Source organism: Dicentrarchus labrax, unplaced genomic scaffold (assembly GCF_905237075.1).
Source record: "Dicentrarchus labrax unplaced genomic scaffold, dlabrax2021, whole genome shotgun sequence".
In the NCBI taxonomy this organism is placed as follows: Eukaryota; Metazoa; Chordata; class Actinopteri; family Moronidae; genus Dicentrarchus; species Dicentrarchus labrax.
In genome coordinates, this window is record NW_026136703.1 from 9,088,929 (window position 1) to 9,114,682 (window position 25,754).

General features: G+C 40.9%; 1 long non-coding RNA gene across 1 annotated transcript; it reads right to left on the reverse strand.

The window, feature by feature from the left end:
- Positions 1-9,943: 9,943 nt before the first annotated feature.
- Positions 9,944-24,751, reverse strand: LOC127358114 (uncharacterized). The gene is made up of 3 exons (XR_007882341.1): positions 24,510-24,751; positions 12,497-12,692; positions 9,944-10,855 (listed from the first exon to the last, which is right to left on the reverse strand). It is a non-coding gene; the product is annotated as an uncharacterized LOC127358114 (long non-coding RNA).
- Positions 24,752-25,754: the final 1,003 nt, after the last annotated feature.

A 25,754-nucleotide genomic window follows, 5' to 3' on the forward strand; every position in this document is an offset into this window, starting at 1 on the left:
AGCCAACACTGCGTGTGCCACTGTTGGGCACTGCATATTTACAAGGGTCCTGCTTGTTTTGTTAAGGCTTTCTCTGTAGGTACATGTCAACTGAGGGCTTTTGGAAGAAGCAGGGGTTTATCAACAAGCAGGAAAGGGTGCGTTCACGCATGCCGTCCACCCTGGCAGGTTCATGTTTGTTAGCTGTGCCGTTCCTCTACTTGTACTGTAAATACTTAAAGCGTGGTGGATGTCAACAGTAGGATTTCAGTGAAACCATCACAATATCAACGAGTTTGTCCAGACCCACTTGAACAAATAAAAGATGGAAGGACTCGAGGAAGTTCATAATGCGGTAAAAAAAAAAAAGGAGGTGACTCTGTATTAAAACAGACAGATGTGATTATTTTCATTTATTGCATTAGGAAAACAATGGCGTGGGACATCCTAAGATTGAACTTGATAGGATTATATTTGTGGACACTGGTCAATGACATACGAGGGCCCTAAGTGTTTGCCTCAAACAAATGGTCCCCACTAAACGTGTACTCAAGCCAGAGTAAATTTGATTGTGTTGAATGGAGAGAGGAGGGGTGGCTCGGCCATTCCTGTAAACACTAGAGAAAGAGAAACATTTGCTATGACACGGATAAAGCAAAGATGATAATAGCATGCAAATGTTGGCAGATGCAACAAAGCAGTTTGCTTTTACGGACCTTGAAGAGTCCTCGTAGAATAATGACACTGACCTTAGTTTGTACACTCTAGTAGTACTGCTGTTGGTTGGCAATGATGTCAGAAAACGGATAATTATTTTAATATATTTTACAAGCAACAAAGCCTTTTAAATGTACAATATTGTGAATCACAATATTACTTACATCTTACTTACAGTACAGCAAGTAAGCTTGCAGCCCTTCAAAATGACTATCAATCCAACTATGACTATTCCTCCCTGGGCTGAACCTAATCCACAGTCAACTCCTTATCCATGTTCAATCTCATAACCATTGACACAGATCTCATAAAAAGTTATTAATTTTGAAGTTCGACTTCCTCACTCCCATGTTACCATCCAGCCTGGACCAATCCATACTGTACAGTGTCATGGCAACCAGGGGAACGCTTGGTCTCTGTTTAATAAACGTGGTCGGACCAGAGTGAGGGTCCTGTATTGACCACTCAGGAAGAGATTAAACGCTGGTGACATTTCCGAGGTGGAATTTGCAATTTCCACAAATATGAGGGCGTCCTCGAGCGCGGCATGACAACACATAAAATCAATACAAATAACCTGAATCCCTAATACCTTGATCCCTGTTAGTGGAGGGATGCATTACAACTAAGACACTGGGAAGTGGGAGACACAGCCCTCCATAACCCCCCTACCACCACCACCAGGCTCACTGCTGATTTCTATCGACTGTCTCCAGGCCAAACACAGACGCAATAACAATTAGGTGGGACACTGGCCCAATTCTCTCCCTCTCACACAAACACACACATATCTCAGAAAACACACGCACTCATACAACACTAGATACACCTAAAAAATAGCACAAATATGAGAAATGATACACAGGTTTTTCTGATTTTGTTTTTTTCTGTGGTTCAAATACTATAGGAAGAGGTGCTCAGCAGCCATTAGAAATTATTAAATGCCACACAACATGATTCTCAAAGCCAGCATAAACATTCCTATTGATATTCAGACTGTGGAGAAAGATATCTTTGGGAACACATTGGCCACACCCGTTGTGAGTCATCACACCAAGCAGGATTAGCGGGCTTACCCCAGACTTAGCCGAGGGGAGACACTGAAAAGAAAACAGCTCTCCTTCTTTATATCCTCTTTTCTGTCTGTTGCAAGAGCCAAAATTGTGGGGGGATTTTGAAGGTGTGCTGCACTGTACAGTAGCTACTGGGCAGGTTCTATCTGACTCTAGAACTGGGAGTTTTTATTCACTAAGCCTTCACAGAAGGGCAGGTGAGGCAAGGCAGGTGGCTCTTTTACTGCTTGGAGAGCAGTTGGCTCCTCTTCAAAGCAGGCGCCCGTAAATGTCACACCACTTTGCGTCTACATGGAGCACTCATAAACAAAAGGGACACATCTGCAAGGCAACAAAGTTGGGAAATTTGCCATTATCAGGAGCATTAAGTTTTCTGTGATTGCTTCTTTGTGAGAGTTAGACGTGAGAATCAGCTACTATCAATTGCCGGATCATACACACTTATATATAGATGTTTGAAAATGTTGTTGGATGTTGTAGAGTAGTCTGCAGGCTCAGCTGTGCTGTTTCTTTTCCTGCTGATTGTGATGTGGCTTCATTACCTTTCTATGGAGGTGATAACAGTGCACCTGCTGTCTCCGCTTCCTCTGTCTGACCACAGCTAGTCGAGCTCCTCCCAGTCAGCACTGTTGTCTGCCTACAGGTGGTGGTGGAGCTACTGACCCTGCGGCGGTGCCAGATGCACACACTTAGGGCAAATAGCTCTTATAATGACTGTGTTTTTATTTAGGATTATCTGTTTATTGTATTCTTCCTATCCAAGAATTTGGAGGCTATTCCAAATACTGCCTTAAAGGGGCGCATTTTACACATTAAGTTCAGTTTATTTGTCATGAGGAGCACTACTTAGTCTGTCAAAACAGTTAAATAATGTCTCTGGAGGGAGCTCTTCAAAGTCTAAAAAAATAACTTGTGGCGTAACATTAAATACCCGATTTATTTGCATTGTGAGAAAAGTAGGATCTAGGGTTTTCACCGCTTGAACTAAAAATATCTCAACCTTTGCTGCTTAGATTTTTATCATTCTTGAAACAATATCTAAACATGATATGGTGTTTGTGTTATTTTCTCATATATTTTCAGTCATGTCAGAATAGTCATTACTTGTATGTTACTGCACTCAGATTGAGTCATTATAAGCCATAGATGAACTGTGGGATACCAAACAGGCCTATATTGACTCAGAATTTATTTGTTTGTTTGTCTGCCTAATGCCTGTGTATTATACACAGCCGTCTGCCACCTATGTCAAAACCAGAAAGGTAAATGTGTTATTTAGATTATTTCTATTAAATCTTTTTTAATATTGTGAGTGACACTGACGGCATTAGGAGTGTTGGTTTACGCTCAAAATCCTACAGGGTATTTAGGACCAGAAACAAGCTTATTTAAACATTTATTCTGCACAAAATAACTGTATATAATAAAAATCTTTTTTCACTACAAACAACATTGCGGAAATGAAATCACATCAAAAAAATAAAATAAACATACATGGTAAAACATGGAGAAGGTTGTGTTTTAGTCTTACAGTGAAGAAAGTGTGAATCTGGAAAAAAAAACGCAATATTAAAATAAATGCTTAAATTATTACAAAAATGAACAGAGCAAGGTAAAGAGATGTGCACTGAAATAGAGTAGTAGTATTAGTTTTTTATAATTACAAACACATAGACACATATGCGTCACATTTTAGAAAAGCGGTCTTTTATGCTTCCCTCGTGCACTTTTTCCTCATGTGTGCAGTGAAGTCCACATATTTATGTGAGTTGTTTCTTTTTCCGACTCCTTGAGATGAGGGATCACTGATGGATGTGAGAATCTGAGGCCTGGCTCTAAAGCTTGCCTGTCAGGAGGCATTACTGCTCTGTGCTGTGCAGGAGGACAGTTGGAATCCTTCAGCACTGATATCTTAATCTGCATCTTTCAGGAGTGCAACTCCAGATGAAGTGGTCACTAGAAAAGGAGGGAGGACGGGGAGGGAAGGTGTCACAGGGGATCCAGGTGACCAGTGACGTTCAGGTAAATCTAAAGGAAAAGACGTGCCTGGACACAGCTCCTTTTTTTTCTCTTTTGCCAGAAACCTTAGCTTTTACCCCCCATTGGAGGAGTGTGTTTGCAAGAGAGGGATTTTAAAAGCTGTGCCCCAGTTAAAGCTGCCATCATCATTACACTAAGGGGTTGAACTGTGGCAGCGTAATGTGTGTACCGAGTTACTCTGTCTGTTTGAAGGGCCCTCAGCAGAAGTGTGTCTGCTGTTGACACTCCCCATTTAATATTGTTTGAATTTTTCATCAAGATCCCTAGCCCTGTTACAAGAGCCCTTTGTTTTCTAACTTGTTTGTACATTCTTTGTGTGCGTATGGGTGTGTGTGTTTGCAGAGACATTATAGACATTTGTTAGTTTAAAATGTAACAAAGTTAGCAAGGCTTTACTTGTCTCTGTACACAGTCTTAAGTCAATTATTCCAACAGTTTTAGTAAACAATTTTTTTTGGTAATGTCCATCCTGGAGGTCTGTGGTGGTCTGGTGGGGGACTCCAGGCTCTGGACTGGACAATCCAGCTGCAGACAACTCTGTAGCCCTCTCCTCCAGCATCTTTTGTGCAAGGGACCCTGACGCAGCCTTGAATGCAGGTCACTGCAGGTTACTGACAAAGCTCGGTGAAAGGGGGGTTTTGTATGTGTGTGCCTGAAAGAAGTGCACGCGATTAAAAATAGCCTGCCCTCCTGTCAATGCATCGCCATTAAAAACAGCTGGGCCGGGCTCCTGCCTGCATTCAGCCACGTACAAGTTGATTCTCTCTTTGTGCCGCTATCTTGTCACAACTCCCCCTTTACTGCCGCCCTTTGTTGGCTGCTTTGTGCGAGCGCCATCACGGAGGCAAAGTCAGCCTCATAAAAAGAGTTCATTTTGGATTCACTGGCCTCCAATGAACACTGGGAACTTTCTTTTTTGTGCCTTCATCCATAAATTGGTGCTCACTCACCGGGCGCTGTCAGTCCGTCTCAAAAGATTCTTTATGAAGCATTTCCTACTTCGTCCCTTGGACACGTTTTGTCAATTCACCCATGTAGGTAATCAGCCTAATCACACTCGGCTGATTTCAAGGCTGCCAGGATACCAATAGTTCAGCCACAATGCAGCATGGATGCTCCACTAATTCAATTTAGGAGGGGGTTGGGGGGGATCAACCTTTTTTTTTATTATTATTTGTGCTGACAGAAATAGATTTAGATTAATCAACCTCAATCTCACCAGGTTGTCAGATGATCTTGTGGGTCCATGACAGTGTTTTCATTTTGCTGTCAGTTATGACACATTAGAGCTTTCATTGGCTTTGGGATGAGTCCTCTGAGTCTACAGGTAAAAGCAAACACGCAGGATCCCACCCATGGAGCAGCTGTCACTGCCTTCAATGAATCAACTCTACCTGGGCAACAAGGCCCTCCATGGGGTTAATGGAAGAGAAGGAGGATGGTCTTGTCTATGCGGCCCAGCCTACTCTGTTAGATGTGGTGGTTTCAGGAAGCCCTCCTTTACCAGGCTTGTCATTTTCCACCACCCTTTATTGTTCCACCACCTCTCTCCCTCTCTCTCTCTCTCTCTCTTTCCTTCTCCCCTGGGCCCTCTCTTCACTCCGTCCAAGGCCTTTTCTGATGCCAAGTGAACACACACAAGCAAGCAGCAACATGCACCCTCACATCGGCACACGCTCATAAAGACAGACACAGAAACAGACCAAGACGCAGAAGAGACACACATACAGAACACACACACACACACACAATCAGAAAGTCTCTAAAGGGCTTTCTTCTTATCTTATCAGTGTTGTCATCGCTCTATCATCCACAGCCAATCCTCTTGTCTGATTGCACAGTGACTCCCAAAAAAAGGTACAATTTATACTTAGGAGGAGATTTGGAATAAGCCAAAGCTTAGAAATTACATTCAAATCAAAGATCACAACAGAGGCACATATACATTTTAATTTACAGAGAGGGCAGATCAGAGAACTGGTAAGGGGGAAACTGGTGTTTTTATGTGATCTTGATGTTGTTAACGAGGAATTTCATTTTGTGTTTCATTGTCCCTGTACAGTGACCCGAGGTGTCCACTGTTTGACAAAAATCAGTTATTGTTGTCTTTGTTTTTGTTGCCTGAAGGTAAAATGTTGAGTTGGCTCAGTTGTTTGTGAACCTTTTGAAACATTTAGATTTTCTAATTTAGGTATTAAGATCTGTCATGTTACAGTCTTGTTGCTGCCTTGTGTCACATAAGCATATACAGGCACCACATTTGAATAAACTAACCAATCAGTCAATCAGTATACTTATTTTGATTTTATTGTAATACTAAAAACAATTACTTACAATTACTTCCATGAGGCCTATATGGCCAGTGTATTATGCTTATCTACATATTGTGCTATAACATATACCAATGCAAGAGTTTTATAACCATTCATAACTCTAATGTTGGTATGTTCCCTTTAGTCAAGACATTATACTTTTTCCATAATACTTGACATTATTCATAATTATAAATAATAAATCACAATTCCTCATAATCATTCTAACCATTATGAATTGTTCTATGGAACATATGAACTTCCTTATACTTTACGTAATCATAAATTGAATGTGTTCATGACAGTAAAATATGTGTAAATTAAAGGTATTGATAAAATTTTTGTGTGATAATGCATTACTAGGGCTTACAGCAAGTCCTTTAAGCAAGCTGGTATCTATAACATAATGTGGATATGGGCTCCATAGAAAGTGTTACCAACTCCTCATATCGTCCTGCTCATTTTCTCCCTTGCGTCTCTCCACTCTTTTGTTCAGTCTCTCTGTCTGCTTTAGCCTCTGCTGCTGTGCCGTTGATGGAAGGGATTGTCTGGTTTTATTAATATGACAGGTGAGCCTGCCCAGCTGCTACCTGAGTGTGTGTGTGTGTGTGTGTGTGTGTGTGTGTGTGTGTGTGTGTGTGTGTGTGTGTGTGTGTGTGTGTGTGTGTGTGTGTGTGTGTGTGTGTGTGTGTCTGTGTGTGTGTGCCTGTGCGCGTGTGTGTGCCAAAAAGCAGCAGCTGTCTCATACACGCAAAGCACACATGGTCTCATATGAACCCATTCACACAGGCATTATTGTGGCATATAGACTTTTTATTTTATCGCATAATTTAAATTATCCATTTACAAGAAGCTATGATCTGAAGTACATCAACACATCTTCTTGTCAGACTAGTGAAAAGCAAAATCACTGCCCAGATGCTCTCCACACTGGAACCATATTTGTGTGTTATTACCCTCATATATTACCACTTTGTTTACTTCCTGGGCTGCAAATCACCAGTGTAATTTTCACTGCCCCTCTGAGATGGCCATAACATCCCTGCTCTTGTATATACACTTTATGATTTGACTCATATGTTGGGGTTCAATACATCCATATTGACTCAGGTAATTGAACACGAGGGACACAGGCTGTATTCATAAAAGAGGCAGAGAGACAAGTCAGTGAATAGAGGGTTATTGGAACAGCAGCGAGAAGCTTCTGGCAGGCTGGTCGACGTGGGTTTATGCTTTGGGAGAGGCGTCGGGCTGTATGTCTGTCATTGACTGCAGTTCAGGCGTGAAGATGGCAGCACAGAGGTCTTCCACCTGAGCAGATTATGCTCCGAGTCGCTCCATTACCTGAGTGGGCCACCTTTGTCTTATAGCTCCATGTGGAAAATGAATACACGCTAGCAGGCCAGGCCAGCGGGCGTCAGAGGGAGAATTTGTTTGTGTGTGTGGTTTCGGGGGGTGAAGGTCGAGAACATTGTTGAAGGTTTCTGAATATATACATCTTTTATCATGACAAGCAACACCTGCTCTGGTTTCTTTCATCTGATCATAGGGAAATTATCATGAGGGTACTGCCTTTAGCGGCTAAATTGTCTTGTTCTTAAAATCACAGCAAGCCAGCTTTAAAAGTCTCTAAACTTGGAAAAAAATGTCAAACCCTTTGGTGTATCATTCAGTTAACCTACAGAAGTTAATAGATGGCCACTCTCTACAATAAATCAGCCACTCAAAATAGGAGACAGGTATATTTTAATAGCGTCCTCCAGGGAGTCGACAGACTGTCGGGCTGATGGGCAGAGATAGTGCCGGCCCACTTAGTTAACAGTGTCTGGGGACAGAGTCGTCCCTGCACTGACCTGTGACCGACATAGCTGGCTGCTGGGTAATATGTGAGCTCTAGCATGCTACCATTACATTTTTATCACTCTTAATAAAACAAGAAGGACAACTTTGAAGTACCATTCTCTTGAATTCATGATCTTGGATCACTTGACGGGGACAAATATTAAAGATTAATTGTGAGGCTACTTGTAAGCCGGTAATTAAATCCCTACTAATACACTATATGTTTGCATAAATACATGGATATGTTAAGAAATAAGTAAGAAATATAAAACAATACTTGACAGAACGCACCAAGAGAGGGTTGCCATGGCAAAGCTCTGAATTCAGGCCAGCTCTGTTTGTTTCTTCTTTAGCCAATTTCTAAATAAAGCAGGTAGGTTCAACGGCTCCCGCCCCTCAAGGAGGCCATTACTCATGAACTACATTTTCCATCAAGCAGAATATTACTTTTTTCTAGGTGTGGGCCTGTCAAAAGACAAGGTTAATGCAGTGCATTGCTGCTTAAAGCACACTTTGCTCTTTTCAAATTTTACCATTGTGCTTGGCAAGATCAAAAGGGCCCTTTCAACATGTCGCTGTGTTCAATGAGCTTTCATGTCTTACCTCATTACTGGAAAACTTTTCTTTGATTGAGCCGAGGTCTGAGCGGAGTTTGGTCAGACAATGGGGCTGGACGACTTTCACCGTAACACAATGAGGAGGCAACAAAGATGTTGTCTCAAATCCCTCTCGAGATGTTGGGCCTCCACGCTTTACTGCGGCCAACAGGCCTGTGAATTACAGTAAGACCCCTAAAAGTGAGGATTTGTAACTCCTCTGATCAGACTCAGCTCACGACCAGCAGAGGCTAAATCCCTGCAGAGAACCAGCAGCAGAACAGGGGGTGAGATGAGCTTCTCTGAATACATCTCTGCCCATTTAAACCCTGTCTCATAGTCCCTGAAAGAATGGTTTAAGCAGGTTACATTCAATTTAGAATATTCCCATTATCACAAAATTGAGGACTGTTCATTGAAAATACTTTAAAAGTCTAAAAACATTTTTAAAAAATTACATTTCAAATAATACATGACACCTTTTCTTTAAAAGATATATTTTATTCATCCAATTTCTACACGGTTGCAAGTTTTTTTTTAGTTCTAAGAAAGTTCTCATATTTCCTGCCAGGGCACCAATATTTTTCCAATCATTTTTTTTGGCAATAGAGCAAACAAATCCCTGAGTGAATCCTTGAGTATACAAGGCCGTCTCTGACTCTGAGAATTGGGCTGCAAAAGTCAGAAAACCCAGACAGAAGTGGCGTTTACTGATCAGTAGCAGGTCTCTGAAGAAACAACTTTTGACCTTCTCGTTCATACATCTTTCCATCTCTTCCTTTCACACACACACACGATTTTTCTATCCTTCAATTTCTCTATAAATACGTCTACAGTGTATATATTTTTACCCTGTCTGCCTCTCCTTCTCTGCATCTGTCTCTCACTTTTACAACTTCATTTCCTGTCCTGTTGATATAAATTGTTTGTTTTAAAACATTTTTATCATCTTTCCAGTGATAATAACCGCTTTATAGACGCAGGTAATTGCAGACTGTGAAACCAAAATGCCAACAAGAGACAATATAAATATTTGAGTGATTAGAAAAAAAGCTGTTCCTGCAACCTGCGCTAAGTAGAAAATTGAAAATGAAAACTGCGCCCATTGTGAATTTTCCATCCTGATAATTTTTCCTTCCTTTGGAGGAGCCAGCCAATAAGAGCCAAGCTTTTGTTCCTGTTATCACACACTGTTCATTTGTCCCCCAGCCGGAAAGCCATGTTAAGATAACGCCATCCTATCATCTGATTGTCTTATCAAAGTTGAGCGACACAGCAGCCACAGTCACTCTGAACAATCAGTCAGCCTGGAAGAAAAGGTTAAGTGCTCCAGACACCTCTTGTTAAAGTTTGTGGTGGAAATACACAGACAGAAAAAATAAACCATGTTTATTACACACACAATTTATTCAAGATTTATTTGTCACGTGTTGCTTTGTGGTGTTTCAACACACCAGGTTCATGAAGACCAAAACTCAAGTCCTATTTAATTTCTTACGGCCTCCTCTCAGCATTTCAAGTGCAAGAGTGTGCAACCCTTATACAGTGTTTGACACCAGGGTCAGTGGAATTGCCCCACTTGAGCTAAAAGACATTTAGTTTGGTTTGGAAAGTGAAAACTCGAACATCATTAATTTGTTTGCTCTCCCACTAGTCATGACCACAGCAAATGCCATCACCTCAAAGAAGTGGTCGGCTGTCCTCACTTTTATTTGTTTGTTTCTTTGGAGGGTGTGAGAAGTTGTAGAGCGCGGCCGTAGCAGACATTGGACTTGTTGGGGGGGGGGACGACTCTCCAGAAGGAAGGCTTTGCGGGGAGAAAGCTATAGGGAGCTAGCAAAGAAGTTAGCTAGCGACAGAGAGGGGGTGGTGGAGGTGGTGATGGTGTCGGGAGGGGTGGGGATTCATTTAGCCAGGCATAGCTGCTCTTGTTTGTGGTTGTCCCTGACAGCGTCGGCAACGCTGCTCCAAAGCACCTGTGTTTGCTCACTAGCTTTCCCCCAATCTGCTCGAAAAATGCTGTGAGCATGTCACATGGTGGCCAGATAGCCTGGGCACCATGGGAATACAAAAGCCGGGGCTTTTAGAACAGTTAATCATTAATGGAGGCCTCTCTTTTGTTCCCATTCAGCTCCACGCTGACAGAGGCTTTGATATTACATATGGCAGACAGGTCAGACGTAGATATAGCCAAGTACATCGACAAGGAAGTGCTTTCAGGTCGCTTGATGCAGGGTGATGAAAGTAGACGGAAGCAGCCATGGAAATCTGTCCTTCAAATGAAAGCCATGTGCATCTGTAGAAGATAGGGAAAACACAGGTCAGTCTTACGAAACATTAGATGTAATTTTATGTTATTTTACAATACAACAACTGTAAAACTGTGTTAACTGGTAGAAGTGAGCTGGTAAGTACCATCAATACATCTGGGTGGTATATAAATGCTCAATAAGTGTGGGTAATTACACTGGAACTCCTATACTACCAAACAAAAAAAAGTTAGAATAAGGACGGCAAATTCATGATTACACTCTTGTCACTGATTGGCAAGATGGCAATAAACGGAGCAAGTCTTTCACAGGATGGGAGGCCACTTTACCAACCCCACAATTAATTAACATGCCCTAATCTCAGTTTGCTCTCCATCTTGAACTGTCAATGAAAAGTCCAGGGCTCATTTCACGCTTGTCAAAGTGGGCTTTAGAAGTAAAAAAAAAAAAGCAATGCATGAACTTGCCTTCACAAAGCAGGACCAAATTTATCTTGAGGGGAGATTAGGTTTACACAACCACATTCTTATAAAGCACTAAAAGGGTCCGAGACAAACTCTTATCTCCCATTTACCTCAGCATGCCAATGGTTCTTTATTGAAAGTTACTCATGACCCCACCCTAACCCCCCAGTGCTAATAATACTGTATGGGAGTTGGAGAGGATAGTGGGATCACAAACATTTACGGCTGAAAATGCAGCACAAGAGCAGGCAAAGTGGCCACTCAACGCAGGATGCTTGGTGCGCGGAGAGTCAATCATTAACGTAGCACTTTTAGTGATATCTGCTCTCTCGCCTGCTCGGAGTAGAAGTCAAAAGATAAATGAAGGTTGTGTTTCAGAGAATGAACTAAGGCTCCAACTTAGGTGCTTTAGCAAACATACCAGCCCATACGTAGGTTTCTTTTGAGACGTTTGTGACTGGTTCTCATGTCAGAGTCTCACTCAGACAATATGTTCTCAAGCTGGCCAACAATAGTGAAATGACTCAGGTTTGTGTTTGCGTTAACATCAGTGCGGTACTTCCTTAAATCTATGGAAACCTCTTTGCCTCTCAACATCAAGTATTCTAGTTTCTCATGTCTGTTTTACTCTTCCTTGTTCTTTTATGAATAACTGGTTTAAGGATAATTAAATGGTTTTCTGTGCAAGATCATTTAAAAAAAATACTTAAACCCAACTTAATTAGAAGAGCAATTTTCAACATTTTTAGCTTCGTATGGAAACATACATCAATTTAATTTCCTTCTGCTGTAGCGTGAGGGAGGAACTCGACCAGAAATAAAAATCTCTTCATCATGTCACACAGCCATAAATCTTTTCTTTCCTTACATGCAGCTTGACTTCGCTGCAGTATGTTTATTTGCTAACCCTGGTCACCGATGATAAGGGCCATTGGTGTCCCCAAACTGTAGCTTGCAATCTCTCTTACTGACAACACGCCTATGTTTCTACCAACACATTTGCACTATGCAGTGAACAATAAGAGGAATATAAAGAACAAAACATAGGTGCTAATAAATCCTCTGTCTCAGCTATAAGGAAATAAATTAGGTCGAGCAGAGTCAAAGGATGGGCTTAACAAGTGTATGCTTCAAACAAAAGTTCCTGTTTCAGGAGGGAAGGTGCATGGGTGATGGATAGCTTGGCAAACATAGTTGACATACCTGGCCAATGCCATGGGCCGGTCACAACCCAGGACTGAGAGGGACATTGTGTAAGTGTTTGAGTGAGTGAGTGTGTGTGTGTGTGTGTGTGTGTGCATCAGTGAAGCTCTTCTGCAGCTATCCCTCGTCCCTCTGAGGCTTCCTCTCCCTCCTCTCTTCCACTCGGGCCGTGGGGATCACTTCAGTCAGCAGAGCCCTATTTGACAGAGACACAGCCTCCATATAAATCCCATCCTCCTATTTATTTGATGTGCAGTTCTACTAGGACGCCTTCGATCCGTCCTCAGGGAGCCAGCATCTCAAAACACTCAAATAGTCTGGGTGTGGCGATAAGCACGCAGCTGGAATTATACTCCCAAATTCCCAAATCCGTCTAGAGCACTGTTCCATAGCATTTTAAGGCAAATACACAGGAAGAAAACTGCCAGATATGGACAGGTGAATTATTACAATTTCGTTTTTATATCTTTTAATGTTTTTTATGTGTGTCTGAGAAGATAAATAAACAGTAAAACGTTTAATAAAACAAACGCAAACATATGAAGGAAAAAAATCCTTCCAGGATGCTCCATGAGTAGAGCAGTCTGTAGCGTGGGAGACGGGTCAGTGCAGTCTGGTGGATGAGTGGTAGACCTTTATGGGGAACACCCAGGAATGTTTAGTTAACTCGCCCGTCGCATTCAAGCATGTGTGTCAAAGGTGTTTACTGGGTGTTGACATTCACACATTGGCAGAGAGGTAATGTGAATGGTACAGCCATGTCTGGCGCTGCCGGGCCCTGAAAGTGTCCAACAAAACTAATATGAAACATGGACGTCAAAATGTCCCAGCGTAAACGGAATTTAGATAAAGAAGTTGAAAACACTTACGCAATTCACTTCTGTAATTAATTTTTATCTAATATAAAATGAAGGCAACCAAAAACAATTTTTATTGCAGCCGTAAAGGTAGTAAAATAAATGTCCTTTTTACATTGCCTGTAAAATTCATATAATTGTAAATCATAAATATATAATATATAATATGCAGTATAAAGAGAACATTTCAATCTTTTAATATTTTTGTTAATATTTGCTTTTGCTGTTGTTGTTTTTGTTATTAACATTTTGTCAAAAAATGATTATCATTATTTCAAATATATAATGACAATGAAATATATATGCATCTACATATTTAGATAAATATATTTTACAAAATGAATTCTACATAATGATTTAATATTTGTTTTACGTATTCTTAAAACCTGATTTTAATTATTGCAAGAGATCTTAAGATAGTTGTAATGTTGATTGTCTTCAAATTCATAGTAAGCAACTACATGGTAATTGATAATTAGTTGGATTAATAATACCAACTAAACCAAATGCATTTTTCAAAAATCTATTATGTTGTATCTAATTAAATACAAATCTAAAAATACAATAAAAAATATGTATCTACATTTATTTGCCATAAAAAAAATCGTTTTAATAGCATTTTTTTTCCAGAGGAGTTTTGACAGTCATATTTTTTTGTTTTTGTGGTCATAATATAAACAAAATATAATTACTTTGATTGTAAATTTCACGATGTGGAACCAATGATAAAACCAACCTGATAATGTGTGGTTCAATTTCCCTTTATGTGGTGGCTTAGCAATAAAACACAATTATACAGTCATATATCCACTCGTTGTAACAAAGGACAAACACAAGATATGTACATATAAATGTTTAACAGTTTAAACAGTGTGACTGTAAATCACATTTCCATTTATTTTAAAACCCAGTTTGCATTTTGATTTATGTACTGAGTAAAAATGATTTCTGATAATGAATTTAAGTATTTTGTTTGTTTTTAACATATGAATGAAGACTTTAATGTTTTCAGCAAAAACAGAGAAAGAGGCTGTTGTACATATTATATATCAATCAATATTGGAATATTGCTATTTTTCACAAACACAAAAATCAATGTATTAATTGTGAATAATTTAGTTATTGTTTTATATTGTATATATTTATAACACCTCACACTACATTTGTCTGAACTACCTCAATGTTCAAAAAATAAAAACAACACTATATCTATATCTTTTACTCTTTATTACTCTATATTACAAATACAAATTCCATAAACCTCATCATAGTCATCCTCTGAGGAGGCTATTATTTCTTCTGCCACGGGTTGCCAAAGCGGCAACCAGTGCCAGCAAGCACAAGTCAGTATGTCATTCCGTCTCTCTGTCTCTCTGTCTGTCCATGTGACCACCCACTGAGAGCTCTTGGGCATGAGTTGAACAGCTCTGTCTACCTCCTTCCAGCTTTATACTGACCTACAGGTGACAAAATACCTAACCTGTTAAAGTGCCTACACATCCAATTACTTTAGGTCACATCACATCACATTTAGTGACTGAACCACACACCGGAGTGCTACAGGTATCACTCAGACCGCCATTGTTTAAGGTAATTGGTGGGGTGTTGTAAGTTTCCTATGACTCACACAGCTCTTTTCTCCACCCATGAATGCTGGAAGATTGTAGGTCATAGTGAACTTAAAAACGAAGTCCTCTCAACTCATAAATTACACGGCCACGGACAACCTTAAGCAGTGTTGAAATGCCTCTAACAGAGCTTTATTTCAGCGTTGGTGGAGCGTGAAGCTGAGAGCACCACCCCACAAGGAGCTTGGCTCTCACAGGCACAAATAAGACAGCTATTTATCTTGCCATACCTGAGGTCTGACATGCTGGCAAAGCGCTGGTGGTGCACCAAAGGTGGATGTGAAAACAAGCACTTACTGTTTCTTAACGATGTTGCTCTTTGAGGTATTGCTTCCGTAACAGGTCATACCTTTTTCTTTTTTGTGATTAGGGCCCTTGTGAATAAAGTCTGGTCTTAAATTTTAAATTTTATGCCCCAAACAAAAGGGTTTTCCTTCCTGGGACCTGTCTTGGCACAGCTACTAGCACTTTGAAATCTGATCTGATAGATTAAGAGCTTAGCCATTAGAATAAACCATTGTGGAATCATCATTGGTTGAGTTTTCACTCCGGTGGCAAAAGAACAAGTTTTCCTGCAGTGTGTCTGTGTGCATGTTTCGTAACCCAAAATGTCACTCTCTTCAAATATATTACATCTTTAAAGAAAAACTGCATACAACAGATGTATTTCTAAGAAGTTATATAAATGTGACAGTGAAATAAACACAGTCAGTGAATCTCTTTTCTCAAAGGTTTTCCTTCACAGCATCATATTGTGTAGAAATCATCCTCAGTCTGACCACCCAGGGGGTCCCTGACACCACAACCTTTACAGAGGGGGATGGGCGTGTGTGCGTGCGTGCGTGTGTGTGTGTTTGTGTTTAGGCAAGTGTCTGCTCACATGCATGAATATGCTCCTTCATCTTATGTGTATTGATCGTCCTGTGACATCCCACTTCTCCTTTTTTTACTTGTTTGTTTGTTTGTTTGTTTCAGATACATTTACTATTGTTATGTTATTCCCAGCAGACTTCAACAGTGAAGCACGCTACTTTCATTTCCTGCCACACAGACAACATTACATGTATTGAGTGTGAATACACATTCAGCAGAGAACTGGTCAATGTAAATGCAAACACAAACCAACAAACCAAAACAAAAGAGCACAATATGGATCCTTCTCTCAGCCAGAGCCACTACACTTGCTCTGTTTGCCCTCTCCTCTGGCTGGAGTTGCCATTAGGTCATATAATGACTGCATCTCATTTCTCCCTCAAGGGCCCTCGGACGCTTTCTGCCTCTGGCTGGAAAAGTGCATCTGTGTCGGGTTCAAGAAAGTGGACCCTTCACTTAGATTTTTCCTGTATCCCAAATCTAACTCTAAACATTTTTTTCCTTGGTTAATAAAAAATATTCAAAATGCACAACATTTTTAATTCAGTCCTATGCAAAAACCACTTGGGTATCGTTATCGCACTCTGTGCTTGACTTGTGCTGCCTCCTCTAAGAAGAGAAGAGGGGTCAGCCGTTATCCCCCTCCCCGGCTGCCACCCTGCCTTTTATGGCAAAGTGAGAGCGATTCAATCCCTAAACGAGTACACATGCTAAGGTGAACAGAGATACACACGCGATAACCCGTTCAATTAGACAACACTGTCATGGCAGGCAGAATGTGGACAGATAAATGACCATACAGTATGGTGTACAATGGGAATTAAAAGTATAGGGCAGCTGGGCTCTTATCTGGCCAGAGAAGAAGAAACCAGGCAACAAAGGGAGGCCTAAGACTAAGAGGCTTGATGCATGGGAAAGCCATGGGCCGGCCATTGTGGCTGCCCTTCTGCTGAGCAAATAGTCCAAACTGTTCATTCCCCATCTCCCATTCTCTCGCCGGTACATTGTTTGTGTCCTTGCATTTCATTCTGACTGGGGAAGATTGCTCTCAGGGCCAGTGAGCAAACAGTCCAGAAAAGAGCCAGCTATCTCCTGCCGTTCCCAGGAGAACTAGCATTTTTATTTCAGCTCCAAGCTGTCAAAGGATTGGAGAGTTTATGTCAGGATCCTGAATTAATTGCTTTAAGCCTCGGGGCCGACGCCGGCGTTTTTATCACCAAATGTTCGGTAAAATGTTTCCTAGCAAATTATGCAGCCCCCCCACCATCCCCTCTCTCAGTCGCCAAACATTTGGTATTTGATACATACAGGATGAGTTTCTGCAACACAAATGATGTGTTTAGTTGTTGTGACAGCACAATGGTGTGAATAGTGATGGGCTATAGCACGGCTGTCAAGGATTTGGTGGAATGAAGGCAAACAGCAAACTTTTGTGTGTGTGTTTTTTTCTCTCTCTCCATGACGGTGGGTACACGAGCCAAGCTTGGCAATAAAATGACTAAGCTTACAGATGCCTCAATAAACCATAGCTGTTCAGACATTTGGTGGCCCGAGCTTTAAAGGCTCCAAACTGTCCCCTGAACTGCCAAACTGACTTCAGAACCGTCTGTCATCCTCATATCCATCCCATGCTACTGCTTACTTAATAACTTTACACAGTATATCATATATTTGGATCTACCAAACTCCTGTATACCTGCAAACTAACATAACTCCAAATAGCGACTACTTCATCATCTTCAACAACCAGTTTGAAGACAGCTTTGCACAAAATTCCAAGCAGTGAATGCATTAATATCTGTATTAGTGAAAATCACTCACTTGATACAGTTGATAACTTTTTGGCTACTAACACTCTTTCCGATCCAGTGGATCAATCCCAAATATCCTGTTTATCCTGTGCAGAGATTTTTTTTTGTTTTGTTTTTGAGTGAGAAAATTGCCGCAGTTTTTATAAACATCTTTATGTTGGCATATCTGGATGTTGTGTTTTCATTCTCTGTTGGCTCCTACATGAACGCGCCAAAAACAACACCGGAATGGGCGGTCCAACAGTTCCAGTCTTCAGAGCCACACATCAATAACTGAACCTGAAGCCACCATCTGGACTTTGCTTTTCTTCACACAAATGCATCTGACGGTGTAGTGGACCATTATATTTGCATCTAAAAGCATTAGTAATATTTCATTGTGCCACACGGTACTGTGATATTTGTATAAATAAGCCCTTTAACAAACTACCTTAGAGTTGTTCCCAAAAATATGCAACTACTTTTCCCATTAAAGGTTTGCATATGAAGGGAAGTCCATGTGAAATTTGCATTAATACATAAACACAACTGTGTCTGACACTATGACCTCAAATAGTATTTGGTTGAACAAGTCTGAACCCACAGCTAATTTAACTGTAACCAAGGCCCTCACATATGAATCACAATATAGCAGATGCCCCTTTCACCCAACATAATTTTTCTGCTGGGCACTTCAAGATAAGGGTATCCCAGCTCTGACCAATAAATCTGCCAGTTGACTCCTTAATCTGAAAGGATATTAAGAGACAAACACCGTGATGTTTCTGTCAGCGTCAAGCAGGCGAGGGTTAAATAGTGTGTATCAGGGGACTACTCTGCAGTGGGGGAAACATACAGGCCTCATCCTTCACCATAATCTGCTCAACAGCACTGTAGACACCTCCCAGCTTTCCTCAATCCTTCAGTCGAGCATCCGCCTTTCCATTATAAATAACACAGCCATTTATATGGGATTAAATTGGGGATTAATGTGATTCAAGTCAGGGTATGGGAATTCATTAGCGGGCGGACAGTGGCACTATACATGCAGGGAATTTAATTTGGATCCCCCAAGGGAAGCACTATGGGGCACTGGGGCCGTGTTGAAATGGTGGTCTTAAAGACAAGGGGGGATATTGTTCCACACTTTAGATTTAGACACTTGTAAGGTGGCCCTTTATTGCTGTTGATGGTTTGTTATCAAATTGAGAGCAGCAATGGTATTAGGTGAGAGTGTCCTGAAATAGACAGACCATGGTGGAAGGAGAGAGATGAGTTTATCTGAAGGGAAAGAGGGCTTACCCTCAGATTTGGCCTCCGCTATCTGCATGGATCAGGAATAGTTCTTGACACTCGCATGACCGTGAACAAGTAAATACAGGGTTTTTCACACAGATTTGCCTCCCACTCATACGGTATTAAAATGAGCACATTATTTGAATGTCAGTGATTCTCATGAATGTTGAAATGGCATATCTATCGCCGCCATTCCCGACAAGCCCTGTGATGTAAAGTGAAGGCATTAAATTCAACTCGGACGCAGATTACAGAATTCACCCCTGCAGAACACCATCTTGGCATTCTCTAAATTGGACAAGTCCGACTGTAAGAGCCTATCACACCGCACATGTCTGCATAGGAGAACATATGCAGGACAAAATATTCCGTAGTTTGTTATTCCGAGGACGGCACTGGGGGCACACGGGCTTGTTTGCCTTTGCTGGGAGAGGAGATTGGATTGGGGGTTTAAATGAATCGCTGGCGCACCACGTTTATAGGTTTCATTAACTTTTAATGAGTTGGGTGTCCTTCGCTGGGATTGGCTGGCAATGCTCTGCTTTCACTTCCTGGAACTGGAGCTGAGGGGGAAGTGAGGAGATATTGCAGCATGTTGGCTTCCATGTTATGGCCATGTGCTGCTCAATGTGCCACACTGGGTGGAAATGGGTCAGAAAAGGGGGCAATAATGCAGCACTATTCTAAAGCAGAAGCCCCAGATATCCATCAACACTGGCAACTGCTGAATCTAAAACCTGGAGGTATCGAGTCTCGAGGGGAATAAAGAAGCCTTGGCAGATCAATCACAGCCAGGCAGGCATCCCTTTACCACAGCTGACTGACATATCGTTTTATGGTCACTTTGCCAACAAGGTTTGATCTCAAAGACAGGCTTGAAACCTGCTGGGAAATGCCTGTGGAATTACCAAAGAGCACTAGAAGCATGAGTGCGTACATGCACACAAATGTTTCCAGCAGACAGCTCAAGCAATACCTAACTTCATATTTTGAGCATCTATAATCTCCATCCAATATAATATCTTTCTGCCTGGCTGATCACACATCCATTATCTTGCATTGAGGTTTTTTTTTTCCTGTACGCTTTATGTTTCTCCTTGAGAAGCTAATCCCCTCCTCCAGTGTGCGGCTGAGCCTCACTTCAACACTCCCTAAGAAACAAAGGCCTTTGCCTGTCATCTCCATTTTATCTCCATCACGTTGATATTAGATTGGACGTTCTTCCCTCAGACATTTACATTATCTCCATCACCCTTGATTTACTGTTTATCCCTTTAGAAACCTTGATTGGTTTGTTAAGGTGCGCGCTGACTTCTCTTCCATTTGCGTGATGACAGACCTGTGTTGCAATACTTTACAAAGATAAACACTGAACATCCATCCACTTCCAGGCATATAAAAGCAGCAGGGTAGTGAGAGGCACCCCGTCCTGGCCTGAATAGATCGCCTTTAGGTCACTGCACGTCCCACCAGCTGCTGCCTCACAGTACTCAATGGGCATTGTTGGTGGACCTCTCTCTCGCCCTCTCCCTCTCTCTCTCTCTCTCTCTCTCTCAGGACATGAAGGAGTCTTACACTGGAATGTCACATATTCGTGTCAGAAGAGTGCAGACACATCAGAGCCACCGGCCGCATTCTCACCCTGTCCATCCTGACATCCATCTCTCCCTCTTTCTCTCTCTCTTAAACACACACACAGAGACACACACCTCTTCTTTCCATCATAACAGAACCTCAATCTGACCTCCATGCAGCTAGATTTACAAAATAACAGCCACGTCTTATGCAGACTGAAACTTTCCAACATTTTAGGTTTATAGTGTTATCTTTAATAATGATGAGAAGTGAACAGTAACCAATAATTATCTGTTTCTTGTTTAAGAGAAAATATCCAAGCAGAAAAGCAGGAAGAGTCACATTTTTTTATAGGAACAGTATGAAGGTAGAGAAAAAAATAATTGAAGAGTATGTATGGCTTTGGTACGCATCTGTAAATCCCTGATTAAGCTCTAGGAAGATACTTCAGAATCAGAACAAAAGAACAGACTTCTCTTCAAGAAGTCTCCTTTACACTTTCTTGAAGATTGTGTAAAATACCCTTACTGCACAACAAATATTAACCAAACATATAAATATTAACTATGTGGTAATAAATCTGTCATACATGCATAGTTTGCAAATGTTGGCAATTTTAACTTGAATTTAAAACACCTCCAAACACCACTTTGTTTCAGCTGGGTGTAAAGGCCGTTACTGTCAAACGGTTCATTTTAAGCTTTCAAAATCTGCCAGGAGCACAGTTTAATTTATTCAGTTATACGGCTACTTTGTTTTGACTCTTTTCCAACTGTTTCAGTTATTGGAAATGAAATATTACTGAGGGAGATTTAAGCAAATTAACTGAACCCAGGATGTGCATTTGATGTGTTGCCTGTTTTAAGCCCAAGTAAGCATTAAAACTATGTAGACAAAGTTAGAATCAGGTTGACTTCCATTGCTGTATATACTATTTGTCCAATGTGCTATCTTAGTTTAGTTTATACTGTATTTTTAATTAATGTTTTCTCTATAAACACAAAAAAAATCATCACCATGACTGCACAAATGTATGCAAATATATTTTTAACACTCATAACCAAATGTATTTTTAGACTATAATATGAGAACAAGTCCTTAGCTGTTTCAGTTACAAATTAGCAATGTAAGTTTACCATTTAAATTTAGTTTTACATAGCAAACACACTTGCTAACTTTATTTTCATATTACGTAATTTCCTAATAAGCATATTACCAATAATAGACAATAGACAATAGGCCTAATAAACAATAATGGCATGCAGAATAATAAAATAGCAATACTACGGGACAAAATAACTATTCATTTATAGAGTCATTTTAACACACAATTTAACTTCAGATATTTCCATCCATTGCTTAAATTGTTTTTTCTGTCCTATAAATTTGAAAATAATATTGTCCTCTGTCATAATGTTTTTCACACGCTTTTCGAAATGAAAACATAATAATCGCCTGATAATGAACAGATTTATTCATCGGATAAGTGCGGAGAAAATTGGAGACACGTACGGTGGAGGTGGACGGTCGCTCCGGGCCGGGCCGCCCGCTGAGAAACCATGGGTGGCTTTGAGTTTTGACTTTGTGGTCCCTTTAATATACTGAGGGACGGCAGTTTGCCTTGCTAAGATATGGGATTAGGAGTATTTCTGGTGAAAGAGGAGTTAAGTCGGGCTAGTGTGGACGGTCCCTCCCCTGCAAAAGGCTGAGACAGAATTACAGCTTGTTGGACCGGTGTCCCGCCGTCGCCATGGAGACAGATCTACTTGGGTGTTCCAGTCCGCGGGCTGCAGGGTAGAGCCTATAGGTGCGGCAGACGCCCCGCTGTATTGAACACCATCCGACTGCACGAAATAACCTTACATCCCATTAATATACAGATACGTAGCCCAACGAGTTTTTAGAATTAGGGCCGATTGGAGGGTGATTACCAAACTATTCTGCGCAGACGCAGACCGCTCCAGCTGCTGCTCCCCTGATGGATTTTTTTTAATATAATATTTCTTACATTTTTAATATACAGTTTTCCTTTTTTCATGCAATAAAACCAATGTCAGGAATGGCAGTGCCTTTGCTCTGCTATCTTCAGCTGACGCCCATGGGTGGATGCGCATTTGGCTTATAGGATATTGAGTCATTCAGTGAAAATAGAGGCCCAAACTCGCCTAAGCATAAAAATGCATCGCTGTAGGGAAGATGTCTCACTTTGGAGGTCTGGTACAATTAGAATCTATTTAAAGACATGACAGAAAAAAATGTCCTATTGTTAAGTTAGCCTAATAAAGTTCAATTTTAACAAAAGAAGCTGAACTATGACTCAGCCAGTTTTTATTTCTTGTTTTTATGCCTGCAGCAGTTGGCAGAACCGTATCATATTTCTGCTCCATTTATTAATAACTGCAGATTTCCATAACAGCGAGACAGCCTGCAAAAGATGCGTCTGACAGCTTTTGTGTCTTTGTAAGAAAGGAGGTCTGATATTCAGGCCTTAATCAAGAAATATGCAAATGCGAGCACAAGAAATGTAGAGAAATCAGGTTAGCGGAGTAAAAAAGGATCAACAGGCTGGACCAAACCTTTATTCAGTTGCTATAACAACAGATGTGCTCGTCTATGGTGGTGCGGCTATAGGAGCTGCACAGGCATCCTCTCTGATGGGAAGCATGTACAAAGTTAGGAGATGGGGAAGGTGCAGCGATGTGGCCTCGGCGCACTTTTGTCCGCCAGTACAGATTGAGGTTGGTTACCTTTGAACCGGCAAAGCCCCAAAAGGCCATTCCCATCTCAGTGCGCGCTGGAGAGGGCTTGACTGGGGTTATCCCGCCTTCAAAGGACCAGAGGAGAGCCGCGTCCGGGATACAATTGTTTAATATTGGCTAATGGACAATTTGGAGGGTTCTTCATCTACTTAAGATTTAAAAGAACAAGTTATCCAAATACAGCCACTTGGACGTTATTATGTAAGGCATCATTGCAGAAATACAAGGGGACCATTATTTCAGGAGTATTATTTTAAATCTATTATTATTATTATTATTATTATTATTATTATTATTATTATTATTATTATTATTATTGTGTGATAAATTACTAATAATATTTCAATGATTAATAGCCTATATAAAATACCCTTCCCCATACTGAGTTTTGAATTATGAACATAAAAAAACATGTATCCCATATTATCTTTATTTATTAAAAGCTTGTCATCACAATCTCATGTTGTTGTTTTTTTGGTTTTGTTTTTTTATGAAGACCTGACATTTACTGATTAATTAATATTGGCTAAAAAGGAGAAATCGATTTGTATATTGGTAAGATATAAAAGCAGTAGCAGGGTCAGTGCTGCAGCAAAGCTCGCTTTCATTACATCAGAGCAGCGACAACGATATCAATCAACCGCACACTGCAAAAAATATCCAACTCAAAAAGTCATTAAATCCATTTTTCAGTCTCATATTTCTCTCATCACGTGAAGAGATCCGCTCCTTTCACCTGCTTCCCGTTTAAAATCAATATGGATTTTCTAGAATTCAAGCCTATTTTTTATACAGAGCTCCTGTGTTGTTAAATTCATGTGTTTTAAGAAATCAGCTGCACTGAAAACAAGTGGGATTATGTCATCTCCTTCAGACTTATTGTCGCTATTTAAGTTACATTCAAAAAATGCATCAGCAATGACACTAAATCCCCTGTAGTTTTATTTCCAGTGCAGCTGGATCTCTCTCCATCACGCAACCCAAAGACACAGAAACTTGAAGCAACCTCTATCACACAAGCTGCAGATCCCCTCAGCTTTGCACCACCCTGTCGTGAAATCCAATACGTCTCCTTTCTCATGAATTTAGGATACATCAGCCTCAGCCACCACCACCAACCCCCCTCTCATGCATGTCCGGGAACGGCCATCAAACCACGTTTCCCTACTAGTACAGAATAAAGATTTTGTTCCCCTTTTTTTAAGAGAAGGTTATAGAAAATAAAAGCTTCATACCTGTGCAAAATAGCCCGTGCTTGTTGTTGGCAAGCCACACAGGAGCCCATTGTAGAAGCTCGCCTTCTGCCTTCTGCAAAGGGCTCCAGACATCACGGCATTTATTTGAGCTCAAACTCTGTCACTGTTGACTTTAGCACAAAGCAAAGATTTCACTGCCCCGCTAGTTAAAAAAATGATTATTTTACAGAGATATCGATCAGTGTGCTATAAAAAAAATCAGCTTAGCATTATATGTCTAAAATGAATAGAACGAAATTTAATGTCTGTGTAAATTTACAGAGCTGCGGCGTCCTATTCAAAGTTTACACTTGTGCAATTTGGTTTGTGTGTGTACTCTTCCTATATGTGGGCATAGCCTCCACTCTATTGTTTACTGGCTTTGTTTATTCGCAGATCACGCTGTTTAAAGTGCGATCTGTAAAGAGGGTCTGGAGAATAAACGCACACTTTAGGCCCTACGTGTTCAGAAGGCGAAGGGGTGTCATTTGGTTATAAGGGGAGCAGAAATGTCCCCAAACTCCATCTCTGGCCTTGGATTTGAGCTCAGCAGGGGAAGGGAAGGCAGGGGGGGGGGGTGATTCATTTGGACGACAACTAGCCTATCTTATCTAACAAGAGGGGAGGGTCCAACTACTTTAAAAATAGGGAGTAGACAATGGACCCCCAGATTGAGGGGAGAGAAGTTAGAGCATCACATTCAGGCGGCTCTGTTCCCAAATCAGCCCTATATTCCAGCAACTATTCTCCTGCGCCACGGGAGGCTGTTTTATGTGACAATGACACTTAATCTTATTCACTGATCTAAACTTTGCTCTTGTGTGTGTGTGTGTGTGTGTGTGTGTGTGTGTGTGTGTGTGTGTGTGTGTGTGTGTGTGTGTGTGTGTGTGTGTTGGTGTGGGAGGGTGACAGTGAGTGACAGTGTTAGATATGTTTGAATCATAATGTGTCTCACTGTATGTGTGGGAATGTAAATGGCTGATTTAATTCATTATTATTTGCCTAACTTTTCATACACACGTAGGGTTGCAGCAGATGAATGTTAGGGAGATGAGATCGTGGGCACGTTATAGATTCTGCATGATTTGATTGATTGCGTGATGTATATATCTGCAGAAAACACACATTTTCATTTGCAGCATATTATTTAATATAGTATAATTTATAAAATGCTTCTGCGCTCCTCTATAGGGTCGTCTACTTCATTGCATCACTCCCAAAATATTAGTGTGGCTGTGTTGGATA